Raw genomic sequence first — 20,515 nt, 5'->3', positions numbered from 1 at the left:
CCCCCTGCTCTGATGACATCGACCCCAGATGGCGCCCGGGAGAAGTGGACGGGGTCGACAGTTATTTGGCAAGTATACTTTATTTAATCTCCTGGGGGGTAGCCAGATAGCTTATTGACGCGCATTACAAAGTTATATTACTTTGTAATGTGTGTTAATTAAGCGTGAAAAGTAAATTGCCGGAGTACTCCTTTAAGATACAGAAAATGCATAAACTATACATATATAAAATGACCCATGGATAGATCGGTGCAGAGAAGCCGATGCCGCGGTCCACTTTTTTAAACCGCGGCCCTGTTCCCGTGTATGGTGCCATTCTATCCAGGGGTACTGGGCCAGGGCTGAAGCACTGGAGGCAGGCCAGCCCGCCCCCAGTGGGAGGAATTCCCCACCCCTCTATGACACGGCTCCATTGATTGTGACCTAGCCGGGTCATAGAGGGGGGGATTTCCTCCCCCTGGGGGCGGGCTGGCCTGCCTCTAGTGCTTCAGTCCTGGGCCGGTACCCATGGATAGGATGGCGCCATAAACGGGAACCGGGCCAAATGGACTACGGCACCAGATTCCCCGCGCCGGCACCGATCTATTCGTGGGTCAAATTAAGGTGAATGTACCTGGTGGTACATACGCTTTAATGACAAATATAGCTTGATTTTCTGTTCACCTGTTTTTTTGCCACACATCATTGTGATTTCTGATGTCCATCATTGACTGTAAGTGAAGTAAACTCCATAGCTTGCTTCATAATACTATAATAAAAGCATGCAGCATACATGTATAGCACAGTGCACCAAAACCCAGACGGCTCTTAAAGGGGTAGTGCTGCGCTAAGAAATTATTCACAAAATACCACACATTACAAAGTTATACAACTGGAGGAAGTAGGTGCCAGTCTGCTCAGACAAACACAGAGGGAGGCATTTATTAAGTCCGGCGTTTTTTACGCCGGACTTAAAAATGCCCCCGCAGCTCCGGCGGTACGGGGATTTATGTAGAGGCGGACTGCCTGTACATAAATCCTGTGCGCGCCGGTGCGCACCGCCGAAAACCTACGCCAGCTGAGGACTGGAGTAGGTTTTCGGCGTAGAATTGGGCGGAACGGATGATAAATCGCGCGGACTCTGAGTCCGCGCCCTCCGTTCCGCCCACTTCCCGCCTACTTTCCGCCCCCTTTCCGCCCCCTGGCGTACTCGGCGGAAAGTGCCGATTTGCGATTATTTTATTCGCAAATCGGCCATTTGCGTATAAAATAATACGCAAATCGGCACTTTCCGCCAAAAATCATCCGTCCGCCGGATGATACATGTGGCCCATACAGTACATAGCATAGTGCTCACCATGCATCTTACATTTTTTTTAAAGAGGTAAAACAGGACTTGCCACACATGGATAAAATAATATATAAAGTTCTAGTGCTAAAATTCATGCATAGACAATTACACTATGTTCACACTACTTAATTAAAAAAAATCCCCAACACAATAAAAAAATCCCAGCGCACAATTGAATATATACAAACAAAAGCTAACAAAAACACATACTCACACAGGCACCAACACTGTGGTCTGTGCGATGTCCCATGAAAAGAGTTTGTTACAAGAAGGACACTTATGACCACACAAATGCAAAAAATGGGATCCCAGGACACCCCCAAATGAAAAAATCTAGTATAGTGATGTTGCCATCATGCAATGTTCCCCCCTACACATCGAATAAAAATCAATAAGTATATATACAGTGGTGTGAAAAAGTGTTTGCCCCCTTCCTCGTTTCCTGTTTTTTTGCATGTTTGTCACACTTAAGTGTTTCGGAACATCAAACCAATTTAAACAATAGTCAAGGACAATACAAGTAAACACAAAATGCAATTTGTAAATGAAAGTGTTTATTATTAAAGTAAAAAAAAAAAAAAATCAAAACCATCATGGCCCTGTGTGAAAAAGTGATTGCCCCGTAAACCTAATAACTGGTTGGGCCACCCTTAGCAGCAACAACTGCAACCAAGCGTTTGCGAGTCTTTTACAGCGTTCTGGAGGAATTTTGGCCCACTCATCTTTGCAGAATTGTTCTAATGCAGTTACATTAGAGGGTTTTCGAGCATGAACGGCCTTTTTAAGGTCATACCACAACATCTCAATAGGATTCAGGTCAGGACTTTGGCTAGGCCACTCCAAAGTCTTCATTTTGTTTTTCTTCAGCCATTCAGTGCTGGACTTGCTGGTGTGTTTAGGATCATTGTCCTGCTGCAGAACCCAAGTTCGTTTCAGCTTGAGTTCACAAACAGATGGTTGGACATTCTCCTTCAGGATCTTTTGGTAAACAGCAGAATTTATAGTTCCATTTATCACAGCAAGTCTTCCAGGTCCTGATGCAGCAAAACAGCCCCAGACCATCAAACTACCACCACCATATTTTACTGTTGGTACAATGTTCATTTTCTGAAATGCAGTGTTCCTTTTACGCCAGATGTAATGGGACACACACCTTCCAAAGAGTTCCACTTTTGTCTCATCGGTCCACAGAATGTTTTCCCAAAAGTCTTGGGGATCATCAAGATGTGTTTTTGAAAAATTGAAACGAGCTTTAATGTTCTTTTTGCTCAGCAGTGGTTTTATTTTGGGAACTCTGCCATGCAGGCCATTTTTGCCCAGTCTTTTTGTGATGGTGGAGGCATGAACTCTGACCTTAACTGAGGCAAGTGAGGCCTGCAGTTCTTTGGACGTTGTTGTGGGGTCTTTTGTGACCTCTTGGATGAGTCGTCGCTGCACTCTTTGGGTAATTTTGGGCGGCCGGCCACTCTTGGGAAGGTTTACCACTGTTCCATGTCTTCACCATTTGTGGATAATGGCTCTCACTGTGGTTCGCTGGATTCCCAAAGCTTTGGAAATGGCTTTATAACCCTTTTCAGACTGATAGATCTCAATTACTTTCTTTCTCAATTGTTCCTGAATTTCTTTGGATCTCAGCATGATGTGTAGCTTTTAAGGATCTTTTGGTGGACTTTACTGTGTCAGGCAGCTCCTATTTAAGTGATGTCTTGATTGAGAACAGGTGTGGCAATAATCAGGCCTGGGTGTGGCTAGAGATATTGAACTCAGGTGTGATAAACCACAGTTAGGCTATGTTCACACTACGTATATGTCCTGCCGCATATTTTTGCGGCCGGACATATACGTGTTAAACTCCGGCCGGGGATTTCCGTAAGTTGCGGCTGGCTACGTACGGACCGCGAACTTATGCCCACAGTCTACTTACGCTTCCTGAGCGCCCCACGTAGCGATCTGAAAGTGGAAAAATGAAGAAATAACCACTACATACAGGACCGCATGTTACTCTACGGGCGTAAGTTACGGCATTTTTGTCCTCAAACAATGGTCTGGTTCATTTTTTACGGCGCCGCGTATGATCCTGGCGTAACTTCGTACGTAGTGTGAACTGTGCAGCCATACATGATTACTTCCCATTGTACGCAAACTACGTAAATCTCCGGCCACTTATTCACAGAACGCGCTACATCCGGAGACTTACGTAGTGTGAACATAGCCTTATAGTATGTTTTAACAAGGGGGGCAATCACTTTTTCACACAGGGTCATGATGGTTTGGATTATTTTTTTCTCCTTTAATAATGAACACCTTCATTTACAAATTGTATTTTGTGTTTACTTGTGTTGTCCTTGACTATTGTTTAACCCCTTAACGACAAAGGGTGTATATTTACGCCCTATTGCCGGTAAGGGCGTTCAGAGCGGGGCCGCGCGGCGAACCGCGGCGGTCCCGGATGCCGCTTTCGCCGTGCCCACTAATACAGTAATCAGATGCAGCTGTCAAACATGATAGCTGCATCCAATTACCGGATTCAGCCGTGCCCTGGTGTCTAGTGGCGAAGATCGCTCCCCGGGAGGAGCAATCTCCGTTTCTGAAGCCGGCCGGGGACCGCTCAAAGATGGCGCCGTCCCCGACTCGGCACTCGTTTGTTATCGGCTGCAGCAGCCGAAAGCAAACGAGTGCCGATCTCATTGATCTTTGCTGTATATCTATACAGCAAAGATCTCAATGAGAGATCAAAGTGTATATACTAGAAGTCACCCAGGGGGAATAACCCTAACCCCAGGGGGGCTTCTAGTATATGTGTAAAAAAAATAAAATAAAGTGTTGTTGTCAATAAAAAGCCCCCTCCCCTAATAAAAGTCTAAATCACCCCCCTTTTTCCAGGTTATAAATAAAAGTAAATAAATAAACAAGTTTGGTTTCGCCGCGTGCGTAATCATCCGAACTATTAATCACATTCCACATCTCACACGGTAAACGGCGTCAGCGCAAAAAAATCCCAAAGTGCAAAATTGTGCATTTTTGGTTGCATCAAATCCAGAAAAATTGTAATAAAAAGCGATCAAAAAGTTGTATATGCGCAATCAAGGTACCGATAGAAAGAACACATCATGGCGCAAAGAATGACACCTCACACAGCCCCATAGACCAAAGGATAAAAGCGCTATAAGCCTGGGAATGGAGCGGTTTTAAGTGACATATATTTGTTGACAATGGTTTGACAATTTTTTACAGGCCATCCGATACAATAAAAGTTATACATGTTACATATCGTTTTAATCGTAACGACTTGCGAATGGCATAAAAACACATTTTCTCCAAATAAACAAAATGCATTTTTTTTTTTTTTATTTCACCACACATTTTTTTTTTTTCTGGTTTCATAGTGTACTAAATGCAAAAATTCAGCCTGTCATTGCAAAGTACAATTAGTGACGCAAAAAATAAGGGCTCATGTGGGTTTCTAGGTGAAAAAATGCAAGTGCTATGGCCTTTTAAGCACAAGGAGGAGGTTAAATTGGTTTGATGTTCCGAAACACTTAAGTGTGACAAACATGCAAAAAAAAAAAACAGGAAATGAGGAAGGGGGCAAACACTTTTTAACACCACTGTACAGTTAAAGTGCAAGTGCTCAAACCATGTAACAGGGCTCAAATGGTTAATACAACCAATAGGCAGTAACATGAGGGGGGGGGGGGGAATACACATAAAGTATGCAGCATCACAAGGACAGGGGGGCACCAATACGCCTATCACACATCTCCTGCCACAAACCTCTGTACCAGCAATGGAGGGTCTGGGGTCCACAACCTAATGCATGTTTTGCTACAATAGCTTCTTCCATTGTGTGCGTGGGGAGTTTAGAGGCGCTAAAGATTATCTTTTCTGAGATAATCTTTTCTAAGACCGGCCATTCCGTGACCGGGCCGGGTCACAGAACGGCCGGTCTCATACCAAATGTGAACATAGCCTAAGAATGCAACATGAATATCCAGTATTATTGCAGAAAGTGCTTGATTGTCCCAATGCGTCAGTCTCTGCCACAGACTCCAACTCTGTTTTGCCCCTGCTTCCTCAGGGAGCCTCTTCAGGTTAAAGACCCAACAACTAATAACAAAAATACTGTACCTATGGACACCTGACAAGAGGGGCAAACTCACAGCACCAGAACATGTAGCCACTAGATTTACAGATTTTTGTATCTCCCCCTATAACCTTAAATTGGATGACACTGTGCCACAAACTTCCCCACCTATCTCCATAGTCTTAATTTATCCTCTTCTAGTGCAGCCTTTTTGAAGTGTAGATTACAAGGATTCAAACCAATTTTGAAAAAAAAGGACATGTCTTAACTAGTGATGAGCGAGTACTAAAATGCTCGGGCGCTCGTTACTCAAAATGAATATCTCCCGATACTCGAGTGCTCGTTTTGAGTAACGAACCCCATTGAAGTCAATGGGAGACTCGAGCATTTTTTGAGGGGACTCAGGTTCGGTAGAGGGAAGGTCGTGTGAAAACCTGTCAGCCTCAGAAATTGATGGAAACACAACGGAAATGGACAGGAAACAGCAGGGGCAGCATGTATGCATGCCTCTGAGGCTGCCTAATGCTACCATTATGCCTAATTCTGTGCAACAGCCTGGTTAAAATAGAGGTAGGCATATGGACCACCCAAAAATTCTGATTGACACAGCATGGCGGTAAGGACAGAGTAAACAAGGTAGAAGCGGTAGCCAGTGAGCCTCCCCAAAATTATACCAGACCTAGCATGGCAGTGAGCACACAGAGAACCATTAAAAGTGAGTGAGGAAGCAAGTGAGCCTCCCAAAAATTAGGCCAGACACAGCATGGCATTCAGCACACTGAGATCCATTACAAGTGAGTGAGTGATTGATCACCTGTTCACACTGCTGCGGTTTCAATATCGGTCTACCTTGAGACCCCGTAACTTGGGCAAAGAAGCTAGGGAGTGGACGTCTGCGGTGTGCCACTGCTACCTCCTCAACAGGTGCTGCTGTGTCACCCTGCCCTGAACCACGGCCTCCTGCAACAGCATCACTTAGAACCCCACACTCTCGTCCTCGACCCTTACTCCTGGGGTTCACCATTTTATGGACACTGCACAGTATGGAACTTAGATAGGCCTTGCGTATGAAATACAGAAATCAGGAAAAATACTTGTGCTCCCACAAGTTTTGGGGGCGCTGTACGGTACAATCTGGTAGTGGCTGGACCTATACACACTCTGTGACACCCCATTACAATGAGCAGTGAAGTGTTATGCAGATATACTACAAATCCCAGCAATACAGTGTAGTACCCACGAGTTTTAGGGGTTCACCATCAAGGGTACACCTGATGCCTCTTGAGCAGGGGTGGGGAATCCCCGGCCACGATTGGCGGGCCCTCGGCAACCAGTCCTGCTCCTCCGCAGGCGTAGTGTGACTTTATGCATTAGAAGGCGGGTGCACTTATCAGTGATGATGGCACCAACTGCACTGAAAACACGCTCTGACAACACGCTAGCGGCCGGGCAGCCAAGCACCTCAAAGGCATAAAGCGCCAGTTCGGGCCACGTATCCGGCTTTGCAACCCAGTAGTTGTAGGCAGAGTGATCGAGAAGGACATTGGTATGGTCAGCAAGGTACTCCCTCACCATCTTCCTGAAGGCTTTCCCCCCTACTCTGTCTAGACTGGGGACGGTTGACATAGTCTTGCTGGGGTGCCATGAAACTGTCAAAAAGCCTTGGAGAGTGTTCCAATGCTTGCTTCACCGCTCCTCTCCCCGGCTCTTTGGCCCACAGAACTACGTCCTCTGGCGCTAGTGGTGTCTGATGGGAAGCACATTTTCAGCTTCTGCACTAGGGCCTGTTGATATTGATTCGCTCTCATACTGCGTTCCTCGGCAGGAATGACAGTGGAAAAATTCGGCTTCTACCAAGGGTCCAGGAGAGTGAACACCCAGTATTCTGTGTTGTCCAAAACCAGTAGTCAACATGGATGCCAGTTAAGGCCCAGCAACAAGGAGGCAAGGGAAGGCACACCAGTAGTTAACATGGATGCCAGTTAAGGCCCAGCGAAAAGGAGGCAAGGGCAGGCATAGCAGTAGTCGATATGGATGCCAGTTAAGGCCCAGCCAAAAGGAGGCAAAGGCAGGCATAGCAGTAGTCGACATGGGTGCCAGTTAAGGCCCAGCCAAAAGGAGGCAAGGGCAGGCATAGCAGTAGTCGACATGGATGCCAGTTAAGGCCCAGCTAAAAGGAGGCAAGGGCAGGCACACCAGTAGTCAACATGGATGGCAGAGGTAGGCATATGGACCACAAATCATTTGGTTTGAAATGGACAAAACAGAGGTTGACATCTGGCATTCCACAATGGCTCTGCGTTGCTGGTTAACCCTGGCTACCATCTGGAAGATGGAATTCCACCTTGTGGGCACGTCGGCCACGGCTAGACAAGAAAAATAAAAAAAAATCAGCTGGCTGTTTGATGGTGGTGCGATCGGCGGGCCCCAGGCAACCATTCCCGCTCTTCTGCAGACGTAGTGTGACGTCAGAGCATGGCAGTGAGGACAAAGAACAATACAGACTTCTTAATAGACCCCAGAATTTGAACGAATACACTTTCGATCCTTTAAAGAGTATCTAAGAGACGCCAAGTGTGGTAGCCTGTGTATTAAAAAGACCTGGTGGTCAATCCTGCCTTCCAAAAGGCTACTACAACAGCCAAGAAAGGAAAGAAGCTACGGGTGAAAGGCCTGGTCAATCCTGCCTTAAAAGCGGCTAAAACATCCGAGGAAGGTAGAAGGTGCTGTTCATCAGTTTGAGCACCGCCTGCTGACGCTTACACACGGCAGTGCTGCTGCTGCTGTGCCTAGAACTAAAATAGCCGGATTAGGGCTAGATTTTGCCTCACACCCTCATGCAGTTTTGCTTGAGAGGCATCTCTTTGGAGGTAGGGACGAAAAATAACAATACAGTCTTCTTAAGAGGCCCTGTATTTTGATTTGAACGAATGAATACACTTTCAATTCTTTAAAGAGTCTCTAAGAGAGGGCAAGTGTCTATTAAAAAAGACCTGGTCAATCTTGCATTTGAGAAGGCTACAACATCAATATTACAAATCATTTGATACGAAATGTACAAAACAATGAGGCAAAATTAGGGACGCCAGTAAACAAAAGGCCCAGCAGTAGTCGACATGGATGCCAGTTAAGGCCCAGCCAAAAGGAGGCAAGGGCAGGCACACCAGTAGTCGACATGGATGCCAGTTAAGGCCCAGCAACAAGGAGGCAAGGGCAGGCACACCAGTAGTCAACAAGGATGGCAGAGGTAGGCATATGGACCACAAATCATTTGGTTTGAAATGCACAAAACCGAGGTTAACATCTGGCATTCCACAATGGCTCTGCGTTGCTGGTAAACCCTGACTACCATCTGGAAGGTGCAATTCCACCTCGGGGGCACGTCGGCCATGGCTAGACAAGAAAAAATAAAATAAAACCGCTGGCTGGTTGGCGGGGGCGAGATCGGCGGGCCCCCGGAAACCAGTCTCGCTCCTGTAGCAGTTTGGGTAACATTCCCTGCATCACGTGACTCCCCACTCCTACCCCCACCACCCTTTCGATTTTCAATTTGAATGTAGCAGTTGGGGTAACATTCCCTGCATAATGTGACTCACCACCTCTCCCCCCACCGCTTTTCTGATTTTGAAATTGACTTTAATCCTTGAGGATCTGGCAATTGTCTCACCATTACAAGTGAGTGAGGAAGCAATTGAGCCCACCCAAAAATTGGAGTGAGTCCAGGAGCTGGGATATGTAGTGGACATGAACCCGGGTTCTGACAGCTAACTGTCTAGACCTGCTCTCACTCACCACTCACCATCAAGAGTACACCTGATGCCTCTCGACCGGGGGTGGTGAGGCCCCGGCCACGGCTAGACAAGAAAAAATAAAAAAAACAGCTGGCCGATTGGTGGGGGCGCGATCGGCGGGCCCCCGGCAACCAGTCCCACTCCTCCACAGACGTAATGTGACGTCAGAGCATGGCAGTGAGGACACAGAGAACCATTAGAAGTGATACAGAAGCAATACAGTGTAGTGCCCACTAGTTTAGGGGGGGCTGGACGGTTCAATCTGGTATTGGCGTGAACTATACACACTCTGACACCCCCTTCCAATCAGCAGTAAAGTTCTATGCATGATGTACTACAAATCCCAGCAATACAGTGTAGTACACACTAGTTGAAGTGGTGCTATCTGGTATGAGCACCAACTGTACACACGTTCTGTCACCCCAATACAATGAGCAGTGAAGTAAGTTCTATGCACTACAACTCCCAGCTATACAGTGCAATACACACTAGTTTAGGTGGTGCTATCTGGTATGGGCACCAACTGTACACACTTTGTCACCCCAATACAATGAGCAGTGAAGTAAGTTCTATGCAGGATGCACTACAACTCCCAGCTATACAGTGTAATACACACTAGTTTAGGTGGTGCTATCTGATATGGGCACCAACTGTACACACTTTGTCACTTCAATACAATGGGCAGTGAAGTAAGTTCTATGCAGGATGCACTACAACTCCCAGCTATACAGTGCAGTACACCAGGACCACCAGCTCCAAAATCAAAAAGGAGTACACTGAGCACTTCTTAGGGGTGTGTATGCAACACCTAATGCCCCCTTTCTGCCAGCAGCCGATCATCACAGTGTGCGGGTTAAACCGCGGTAGTAGCACTGCAAGTTCCAGACAGAAGTCTGTAGTAATAGTATTAAAAAAAGCATTTAAGTCCTGAAAAGGGCTGTTTGTTTATATTGCTAGTATATACCCTGCCTACTGGAACGCTAAATCCTACACTAACACTCTCCCTGAACATCAGCACTGCTTCAGCAGCTCTGTCCCTGATCTCTCACAGCATGCGTCTGAAGCGAGCACTGCCGGCGCCGAGTTTTATATGGCAGGGTCATCTGATCTGGCCAACCAATCGCTGCTATCGACATGTATGGGTCCCACGTCATCGCAGGATGTACCAAAGTGTCTCCTGCATGTTTATTGGCTAAGAAATAGCGCCCAAACTTACAAGAAATGGATGATGAGATTTCCTTGAGTATCGCGAGATGCTCGTCTGAGTAATGAGTACCTTAGAGCACCCTAATACTCGATTGAGTACCAAGCTCGGACGAGCACGTTCGCCCATAACTAACCTCTATACAATTTTTTGAGGGATCACCTCAAGGGCCAAAGTTCATAGCCCTCTATACAATTTTTTTGAGGGCTCACCTCATTGGCCTCAAGCTAATTTTTCGAGGGCTCACCTCATGGGCCTTGTGAGAAGATACAATTAGTCATTTTAGAGGACAGATACATGTCACCGAGGTGCCTGGCCTTTTTTAAGTGAATCGGTAGCTTTAGACAGTAACCGTAGGTTATTGACACTTTTGCCTATAAGCAGTAAATAAAAGAACACATGGGGGGATTGTATTATCTGCAGACTTTTTTTGCACAGGTGTTCTGCTCCTTACAGTATACAGCATATGTACAGATAGCTGCTAACGTTTTGGAACCCAAGGGGTTAAGTGAGGATGCATTGCATCCCCACTTAACCCCCTGGATGCCATACTGATCTTACACTGCACCCGTTAAATGACTCCTTTCCTTGCTGGGATGGGCACAGTGCACTTATACTCACCATCAGATATCTTCTTTCTTCACCAGATCCAGCACACTGAGCTTGATGTGTGCTGCGCTCTGGTTCCTGCAAGTCTACTCAACCATCAGTGGATGAGGTGGGATGCTGCAGCCGCTGATTGGCTGAGCAGAGACTGCAGGAATCTCTGCTCAGCCAATCAGCGTCAGCAGCAGTGTCCCGCATAGGGGGGGGATAGCACCGCTATGCCTCGCTGTGTTGTATGTACAGTGTACGCTATTGATTATGAAAGGGATGGGTATACAGCAAGGTAAGGCGTCGTGGTGCCGAGACTCAGGGAATGATAGGCTCTGTCTCTTTGACACTATTTATGGCCCAAATAAAGGTGTTTGTTTGTGAGTTTTTTTTTATGAGAATTAAGAACACAGACACAGAAAACAAAAGGTATGTTCTAAATATTTTCATTGTTATCCGGTGGTGCTGCCAGCTGAGTTGGCAGCCAGGGGGGGTCAAAAATTCACTTTAAATTCTGCCAGGAAGAAATTTGATAACGCATGTAGGTCTAAAACCACTAAACTAAACCACTGTTTCTCAAAACATTAGAGCCATATTCACCGGCCCACCCCTCCAAACCGCTGGTACCGTCCATTTGATGTAAGTCCTTCCCATTATTGTTTTTTTCTTAAATGCAACCGGTGCCTAGGTTAGCGTATAAATTGAGGGTGTGGCCTCAGTGAGGGGTGACCAAGAGAATCCATGCCCTAGGCCTGCGATGCCTCTCCTTTTTCCCTCCGCCCCTTGCTATTAAGAATGCCCCCGGGCAGGATTTCTCCTATTCATCGCTTGACCCCGTCAGTCCGCATGCACTGCTTTGGATCAATCAAACAACAATTTTGTGTCCCCAGTCTCCTTGCTAGGTATTTGCATAAACAACTGATATGATCCTATTAGTAAATAGAGAGCAACTAAAGCGTAAATTCACTGCTAGTGATGTAGCAGGACCAAAGCTAAACCATTTGCCTCTAATAATTTGCTGTGAGTATTGCAGGCTTTCTCTGAAGAACAACCTAAAAGGAGCTATCCAGTGAAAATCCTTTTTATTTCAAATCAACTGGTTTCAGAAAGTTATATTGATTTGTAATTTGTTTCTATTTAAGTTTTTCAATACTCATCAGCTGCTGTATGTCCTGCAAGAAATGTTGTTTTCTTTTAAATCTGACACAGTGCTCTCTGCTGACATCTCTGTCCATGTCAGCAACTGTCCAGAGCATCAGCAAATTTGCATAAAAAAACCTTTCCTGTTCTGAATAGTTGCTGTCTCGGACAGAGGGGGCAGCAGAGAGCACTGTGTCTTGATGGCTTTCTTAAGAGGGAAATGACAGACTGTAGTGGGCCTTTCATAATCCCCCTTAAATAAGCTGTGCTTGGTTATCTGGTGGTTGGAAAACCCTTAATTTTGAATAGGCCTATTAGTGATAGTTGTATCTGCTGGTGTTGTATCAAGTATTCCGTATGGTAACTTATGGGTTAATTATCATGACCAATGTGAGTTCATATTATTGCTGGAAGGAAATACAAGCTGGACAGCTATTAGCTGTTTTCCGCTCATGCTCTTTAATGCTAATTAGTGTGAGTCTCTATTGCGCATGATTTTAATCCATCAGCACTAGTGATGAGCGAATACTGTTCGATCAAATAGATATTCGATCGAAATAGTAAGGTATTCGATCTATCGAATATTATCGAATAGTTCGCCGAATATTCGATAAATATTCGATAAGTGTTCAAATCCCCCAGCTTCCGTTTTTTTTCCTCCAAGTGATCGAATAGTTGTTTTTCAATAATCGAATACTTGTTCCTATAGACTTTAATGGGATCGAATAGTCGAATATCCATACGATATTCGTACGAATATCGAATATTTGAATATTTTACTATTCGCTCATTACTAATCAGCACACATCAAAGATGATGTAGAGCAAACAAGTCATGCTCTAAAGTCGATACAGAATAAACACATTAACCAGTCCCCCACATTAACTAAAGAGTCTAATTTGTGCAACTATTCTATGAGAATTGTTGTGTATTTTGTTTCAATATCTTGTGACTGATTTATTAAAATGTGGCACTGCCATAGTGAATGCATCTAAGTAAAAGGTTTCACAAAACTGCAAAATTTGCGCAAGCCTATTCACCTGGTACTAACCAGACGTAGGCCTGCACCTGTTTTGAGTGACTTTTAAAAAAGTTGCAAATTGGATGCTGATCCCGAATTAGGCAAACTTTGGAGTGAATGCTCAAAACAGGCAGATTAAAAGAAGTTGCATCTTAAAAATATTTACCTGTTGCATACTGGTTCATAAATAGAACTTTAACCAAAAATGGGTGGAAAATCCAATTATTGACCTAAAAATAGGTGCAAAGCCCTTGATAAATTTACCCCATTATGCCCTGTTTTTAACTAAAAAGCTCAAAAACTTAACTCTAAAATCTGAAGTACAACGCACAGAGTGTTAATTCAAACGATACACTCTGTGGTTATTGTTATCTACCTTATTCAATTTGGTAAATGTTACAAAGTTGTTACAGAGAGTGTGTACAGAGCAAAGTTGATACAGTGAAAATAAACTATGCGGCATACCTTGCAGTACAACGCACAAAGTGCTAATTACAGTATACACTCAGTGACTGTTCTTCTACCCTACGTATTTTATTTATTTATTTTTTTTGCAGTAATCAATAGTCCAGGCGATTTTAAGAAACTTTGTAATTGAGTTTATTAGCCAAATATGCCATTATCTGCATGTAAAAAGCCTTTTCCCAGGTCCCCCCCCCCTCCTTCCTCTTTTTCATCCACTGCAAAAAATCTGGAAATTGTGACTTGTTGCAGGAGTCGTCCCCTGTCTGCTCTAGGGAGAGGGGAGGGGGGAGGAGGAAGGAGGGAGTTAGCCGGCAGCAGAAAGCAGATAACAGAGGATTACAGGCATGGAGATGGGTGACAGCTGTAATCAGAGGTCAGGGAGGTCAGTGGTGACTGTCCCAGGAGATAACGGGTGAGGTTGTAGATTAACTCTTTGTTGTCCTGTTTTGGTCTTTTCTTTAGCTCTCTCCATAGGAGAACAATGAAGACAGGGGGGAGAGCGTCAAACTGCTTTTTCATGATAAAAATGCATTTTTTGGCTAATAAACCTAATTAAAAAGTTTCTTAAAATCGCCTGGACTATTGATTTCTGCAAAAAAAAAAAATTCACGACAGTGACACTTTAACCTCTTAAGGACCCATGACGTACCGGCACGTCATGGATCACTGTCACTTAAGGACCCATGACGTGCCGGTACGTCATCCCTTTAAACGGGCGCCGCGGCCGGCCGGGTCCCGATCGGGGGAGATAGCCTGCTATAATACATAGCAGGCCATCTCTCCCTGTCGGCATGGAGGGTTGTTAACCCCCCCCATGCCGACGATCGCCGCTATTGGCTGATAAGCCCATAGCGGCGATCGGAACCTTTCCGGGCCATCGGTGGCCCGATGACCCGGAAAAAAATGGCGGTCGGTGCTGTCCGAGGACGGCACCGACCGCCATTACTGTAAAAAGTAATGGTGGTCACGGTACCACCGTCCCGATCGCCGTGAACGGCCGGCCAGCCGGCCGGCCGTTCACGGCGATCAAAGTCCCCACAAGTAATAAATACCTGCTCCGGACCCCTCAGCTAAGTAGCTGAGGGGTCCGGAGCAGGTATTTGTACATTACTCACCTGTCCCGGGGTCCTGATCGGCGTCTTCCGGGTTCCCGGCGTCCTCTTCATCTTCGGCTTCTTCCGTGAGTCCCGATCGTCTCTTTCCGGCTCCAGCGTCGTCTATTTTCGTATTTTTCCGGCTCCAGCGTCGTCTATTTTCGGATCTTGCGCTCTGCTGCCCCCTAGCGGCTGATAAGTGTAATACACGTATCAGCCACTACAGGGATGTTCAGAATGTAGTAAAAAAAAAAAATTTTTTCCCAATTTTTTTTTTTTCTATTTTCCGCACCCTATCGCCGCTGAGTGTTGATCAGCATCGCACGAAAGTGCGCTGCTAATCAGCAACTCCTCCTTTTTGGCGTAGGGTGTTTTTTTTTTATATCCTACTGCCACGGTCTGCTGATAAGTGCCGAACATAAGTGCGGCATTCATCAGCAACACCATTTTTGGCGTAGGTTTTTTTTGTATACTTACTGTAAAAAACACGTAAAAAAACACTACATTACACCACACTACATTGAATAAAGTTTTACACTACACCACTACATACCCCATATACCAATCCCCGTATAAAGATGGCCCCCAGGGTGTTTTCGGTGTCGGACGCATACATTATTATTGCCTCCGACACCGAAACAGCCAGTGAGGATGAATGGGGGGTCCTTCTTTCCTCCATTCATCCTCATCCTCCTCATCATCCAGTGACGTGTCTGGGAGTAGCGTAGCGTACGCTACCCCCCAGACACGTCTTTTCTGCCAGTACCGTCCCAATAAGAGATGACGGTATGGCGTGAAATTCTACAAACTCTGTGAGAGTACCTCAGGGTACACTTACAGATTTAGGGTACGTGCACACTGCGGAATGGCGAAGGATAACCCTTTGTGCATTCCGCAGCTGGCACCCGCCGGCGGACTGATGCAGGCGCGCGTCTCCGCCCGTGTCATAGACTCTATCCTATGCATGGGCGGATTCCATCATCCGTCATTCCATCAACACGTTGGACGCAGAGCGGAATCCGCCCGTGCATAGAATGGAGTCTACGACACGGACGGAGACGTGCGCCTGCATCAGTCCGCCGGCGGGTGCCAACTGCGGAATGCACAAAGGGTTATCCTTCGCGATTCCGCAGTGTGCACGTACCCTTAGAGTGTATGAAGGAAGGGACACTCGAATCCAGCCCCCAGATGCCCCCTCCCCCCCCCCCATCCTCGGAACAAGTGGGAAGATCGTCCGGGAACTGATCATCCCACTGCTGGATAAAGGCTACCACCTGTACGGGGATAACCTTTATACCAGCACCCCCTCTTCCGCTCCCTCGCTGCCCGAGCTACTGTAGCTTGCGGCACGATCCGAACATATCAGAAGTAGTAATAGAGCCCTAATATTTAGCAGCCATGGAGCGGACCCAGCGCTTCTGGATATGTGGGACCCCGTATCGCACCAGGGCAACATTTTCCAGGTGACGTCCCCCACACTGGAGAACAGGAGACCCCAGAAGAAGTGCAGAGTGTGGAGTAACAGGGGGATCAGGAAGGACACCATTTACCAGTGTGACACCTGTCCTGATCACCCCGGTCTCTGCATACTGGATCGCTCCAAGGCGTACCACACGTCACTGGGGTTCTACATTATCTAAATTCTGTCCCTTATTCCTATTTCAGGGGTCACGTTGATCCAGGGATTATTCTGATCGCCAATATGGAGTCGGGAAGGAATTTTTCCCCTGTGATGAGGCTACTGTCGTCTGCCTCACGAGGGGTTTTTGCCTTCCTCTGGATCAACACAGGTTGAATTTGATGGACACCTGTCATTTTCCAACCTTATAAACTAATAATTGGCCTAATACCCCCAAATAAATTAGAATTGTCCCTTTTTCCCAGCTATGTAGGTATGGCCGCCATTCCCATTAGAGGAGGCCATGATGCAATTACAAAGCCTCTGTGCGGCCAGGACAGTAGAAACCCCCCACAAGTGACCCCATTCTGGAAACTACACCCCATAAGGAATCTAACAAGTGGGGCAGCGGGTATATGGCCCCCTGGTGACGGCCACATTTGGGACGTGAAAATGAAAAAAATGGTATTTTTTATTTTCACGGCACATGTCCTACACATGTGCCCATCACTAGTGGGGTCCATATGCTCACTGCACCCCTTGTTAGATTCCTTATGGGGTGTAGTTTCCAGAATGGGGTCACTTGTGGGGGGTTTCTACTGTCCTGGCAGCACAGGAGCTTTGTAATTGCGACATGGCCTCCATCCCCCATTCCAGCCTCTAAATGGCGCTCTGTCCTTTTGGTGACTTGCCCTGTGCCCATATGGCAAATTATGTCCACATGTGGGGTATTTTCGTACTCAGGGGAAACTACCCTACACGTTTTGTGTTCATTTTCTTTTTTAACCCCTTGTGGAAATGGAAAAAAATCAAGGCTAGACCAACATTTAGTGTAATTTTTTTAAAATTTTTACTCTAAATCATTGATCTTGTCTTGATTTTTTCATTTTCACAAGGGGTTAAAAGATAAAAAAAAACACAATGTGTAGAGCAATTTCCCCTGAGTACGGAAATACCCCACATGTGGACATAAAGCGCCATGCGGGCGCAGGGTAAGCCTCCAAAGGGAAGGTGCGCCATTTGGTTTTTGAAGGCTGGATTTGGATGGAATGGATTTCGAGGGGCCATGTTGCATTCAAAAGGCCCCTGTGTTGCCAAGACAGTTAAACCCCCCACAAGTGACCCTATTATGGAAACTACACCCCTCAAGGAATGTAACAAGGGGTGTAGTCAGCATATGGACCCCACTGGTGACGGGCACAAATGTGGAACAATGTGGCGTGAAAATGAAATATTAAATTTTTTACACTATAATGTTGGTCTAGCCTTGAATTTATCATTTTCACAAGGGGTTAAAAGAGAAAAAAACACACAAAATGTGTAGAGCAATTTCCCCCGAGTCCGTAAATACCCCACATGTGGACATAAAGCGCCATGTGGGTGCAGGGCAAGCCTCCGAAGGGAAGGAGCGCCATTTGGATTTTAGAGGTTGGATTTGGCTAGAATGGATGATGAACGCCATGTCGCATTTACAGAGCCCTTGTGCTGCCTAAACACTGTAAACCCCCCACAAGTGACCCCATTCTGGAAACTACACCCCTCAAGGAATCTAACAAGGGGTGCAGTGAGGATATGGACCCCTGGATGACGGGCACATTTGTGCCATGAAAGTGAAAAAATGAAAATTTTCACTTTCACGTCACATTTTTCCACATTTGTGCCCGTCACCAGTGGGGTCCATATGCTCACTGCACCCCTTGTTAGATTCCTTGAGGGGTGTAGTTTCCAGAATGGGGTCACTTGTGGGGGGTTTCCAGTGTCTTGGCAGCACGAGGGCTCTGTAAATGCGACATGGCCCTTGAAATCCATTCCAGTGAAATCCAGCTTCCAAAAGCCAATTGGCGCTCCTTCCCTTTGGAGGCTCGTCCTGCGCCCGCTTGGCACTTTATGTCCACATGTGGGGTATTTCCGTACTCGGGAGAAACTGCGCTACATGTTTTGTGTTTTTTTTTTCCTTTTATCCCTTTGTGAAAATGAAAAATTGAAGGCTAGAACAACATTTTAGTGTAAAAAATACTTTAGTCTTTTTTCAAGCCATATTGTTTGGAAAATCTGTGAAGCACCTGTGGGGTCCAGATGCTCACCGCACCCCTTGTTACATTCCTTGAGGGGTGTAGTTTTCTAAATGGTGTCCCTTTAGGGGTGTTTTTTAGGTTTTGGCACCCCAGAGCCTCTGCCAACCTGAAGTGGTACAGTCAAAAATGACCAAAAATAACGGAGCCATTGAAATTCACTAGGCGCTCCCTTATATCTGAGGCTTGTGGTTGCGTCAAATAGCGCAATAGGGCCACATATGGGGTATTTCTATAAACTGCAGAAATGGGGCAATCAATATTGGGGTGCATTTCTCTGGTAATAGGTTTATAATTATGAAAAATATTGGATTACAATAAAATCTCTGCACAGAAAATTAAAATTTTCAAATTTCTTACACACTTAGCTTTTATTTCTGTGACTCCCCTAAAGGGTTAAAAAACTTTCTGGATGTGCTTTTGCAGAGTTTAGGGGGTGCAGTTTCTGAAATGGGGTGCTTCGTGAGGCTTTCTAACACACAGTCCCCTCAAATACACTTTAAACCTGAACAGTTCCCTAAAAATATCTGATTTTGAAATTTTACTGAAAATTTGGAAATTTGCTGCTAATGTTTTAAGCTTCCTATTGTCTAAAAAAAATGAAATATAGTTTAATAAATGCCGCCAACATAAAGTAGACATGTTGCTAATGCTATTTAATATATAATTTATGTGGTATAACCATTTTCTGTATAAGCAGAAAAGTTTTAAAGTTGGAAAAATGCATTTTTTCACAATTTTTCACGCTATTTTGGGTTTTTTCATAAAGATTCGTTATAAGTATCGACTCCAATTTACAAGAAATGTGAAGTACAATATGTCACGAGAAAACAATCTCAGAATCAGCCGGATAGGTAAAAGCATCCCGAAGTTATTAATGAATAAAGTGACACTGGTCAAATTCATAAAATTTGCTCCGGTCCTTAAGGCCATTTCAGGCTCTGTCCTTAAGGGGTTAAGCTGATAAATATTAAAGAGTGTAAAGAGAAAACAAGCTATGTCACAAAACTGATACAGAGCAAATAAAACATGCGGTCGTGACCAAAGATTTATGACTTTTGCAATTGATCAAAAGAACTTGCTGTATCTTTTGCCACTTCATTGTTACAAATTAGCCTTATGGAACTCTGCGGAGTCATTAAGTCATTTAAACAAATGTCATTCTTTGCATTGTACATATTTATCTAACACTATTAAAAGTTACGTTTTAGGATTTAGTTAGTCTCCATTGGCTTTGATTCGCTATGGCGCATGTGCACTGTTCAGACAAGTAATGAATAGGAGAAGTCCAGGGGGTGTTCCTAATAACGAGGAGAATGGAAAGGAAGAAAGGAGAGGTGTTGCAGGCCTAGGGCATGGATGCTCTAAGTCATGCCACATTGACTCTGCAAATTGCTGCAAATTAAAAGATATTTATTACCCTAACTAAGGCACCAGGCGCATTTTAAAAGACAAAGTCAGGGAGAATTTACAACCAGCATTTGGGGGGGGGGTGGTGATTACGGTATTGCTTTAATAACCAATTTGACATATTCAAAAAACAGAAGGTGCAACAGCAACCCACAGGTGCAAGGGCCTACCGTTTATACTCCTCCCAGCGTACACAGGGTAAACACCTGCTCTGTAGATATTAAAAAGTGTGGATCTTAGCAAACTATTTGATCAAACAGAGTGTACTATGTCGGCACGTTAAGGCGTCCTCAGAGACACGGTCCCTACTCTAGCATTTTCACACTAGCAATGGCCTCTCTTGGGCTGAACAAGCCTACAACTGGGCAGAAAGGAGCCAAATGATCTCTTTTATAGCACCCTTGAAACATGGGTGGAGTCCTTTTTTTCCTTTTTTTTTTTTTCAATTTGATTTATTGTTTTCTAAACAAATCCAAAGCAAAACTATTTATTTTTAGTAAATTCTTCTGAACAGTATAGATAACTAGAAAATGTACCCAGCGCTGCCCGGGTATAAAGTGTCAGTGTGTTAATTAGATTTGTTCTGAGGTGCCCAGAAGGTCAATCTAAAGGTATTGTTTTATCTGAGTTAATCAGTGGAATTAGTGTATACCTGTAGTGCATAGTTTGAGGGGTTCTGTATACCTACAGTG

General features: G+C 45.2%; 1 protein-coding gene across 3 annotated transcripts in view; it reads left to right on the top strand.

Annotated features, from left to right (window-relative positions):
- The window catches only part of LOC138788993 (complement factor H-related protein 3-like), a 97,286-nt gene that overhangs the window by 19,387 nt on the left and 57,384 nt on the right, over positions 1–20,515 (top strand). The window lies entirely within an intron of this gene.

Source organism: Dendropsophus ebraccatus, chromosome 4, assembly GCF_027789765.1.
Source record: "Dendropsophus ebraccatus isolate aDenEbr1 chromosome 4, aDenEbr1.pat, whole genome shotgun sequence".
Lineage (NCBI taxonomy): Eukaryota > Metazoa > Chordata > Amphibia > Anura > Hylidae > Dendropsophus > Dendropsophus ebraccatus.
The sequence above is the reverse complement of the archived record's forward strand: the minus strand, read 5'-3'. Positions and strand labels throughout refer to the sequence as shown.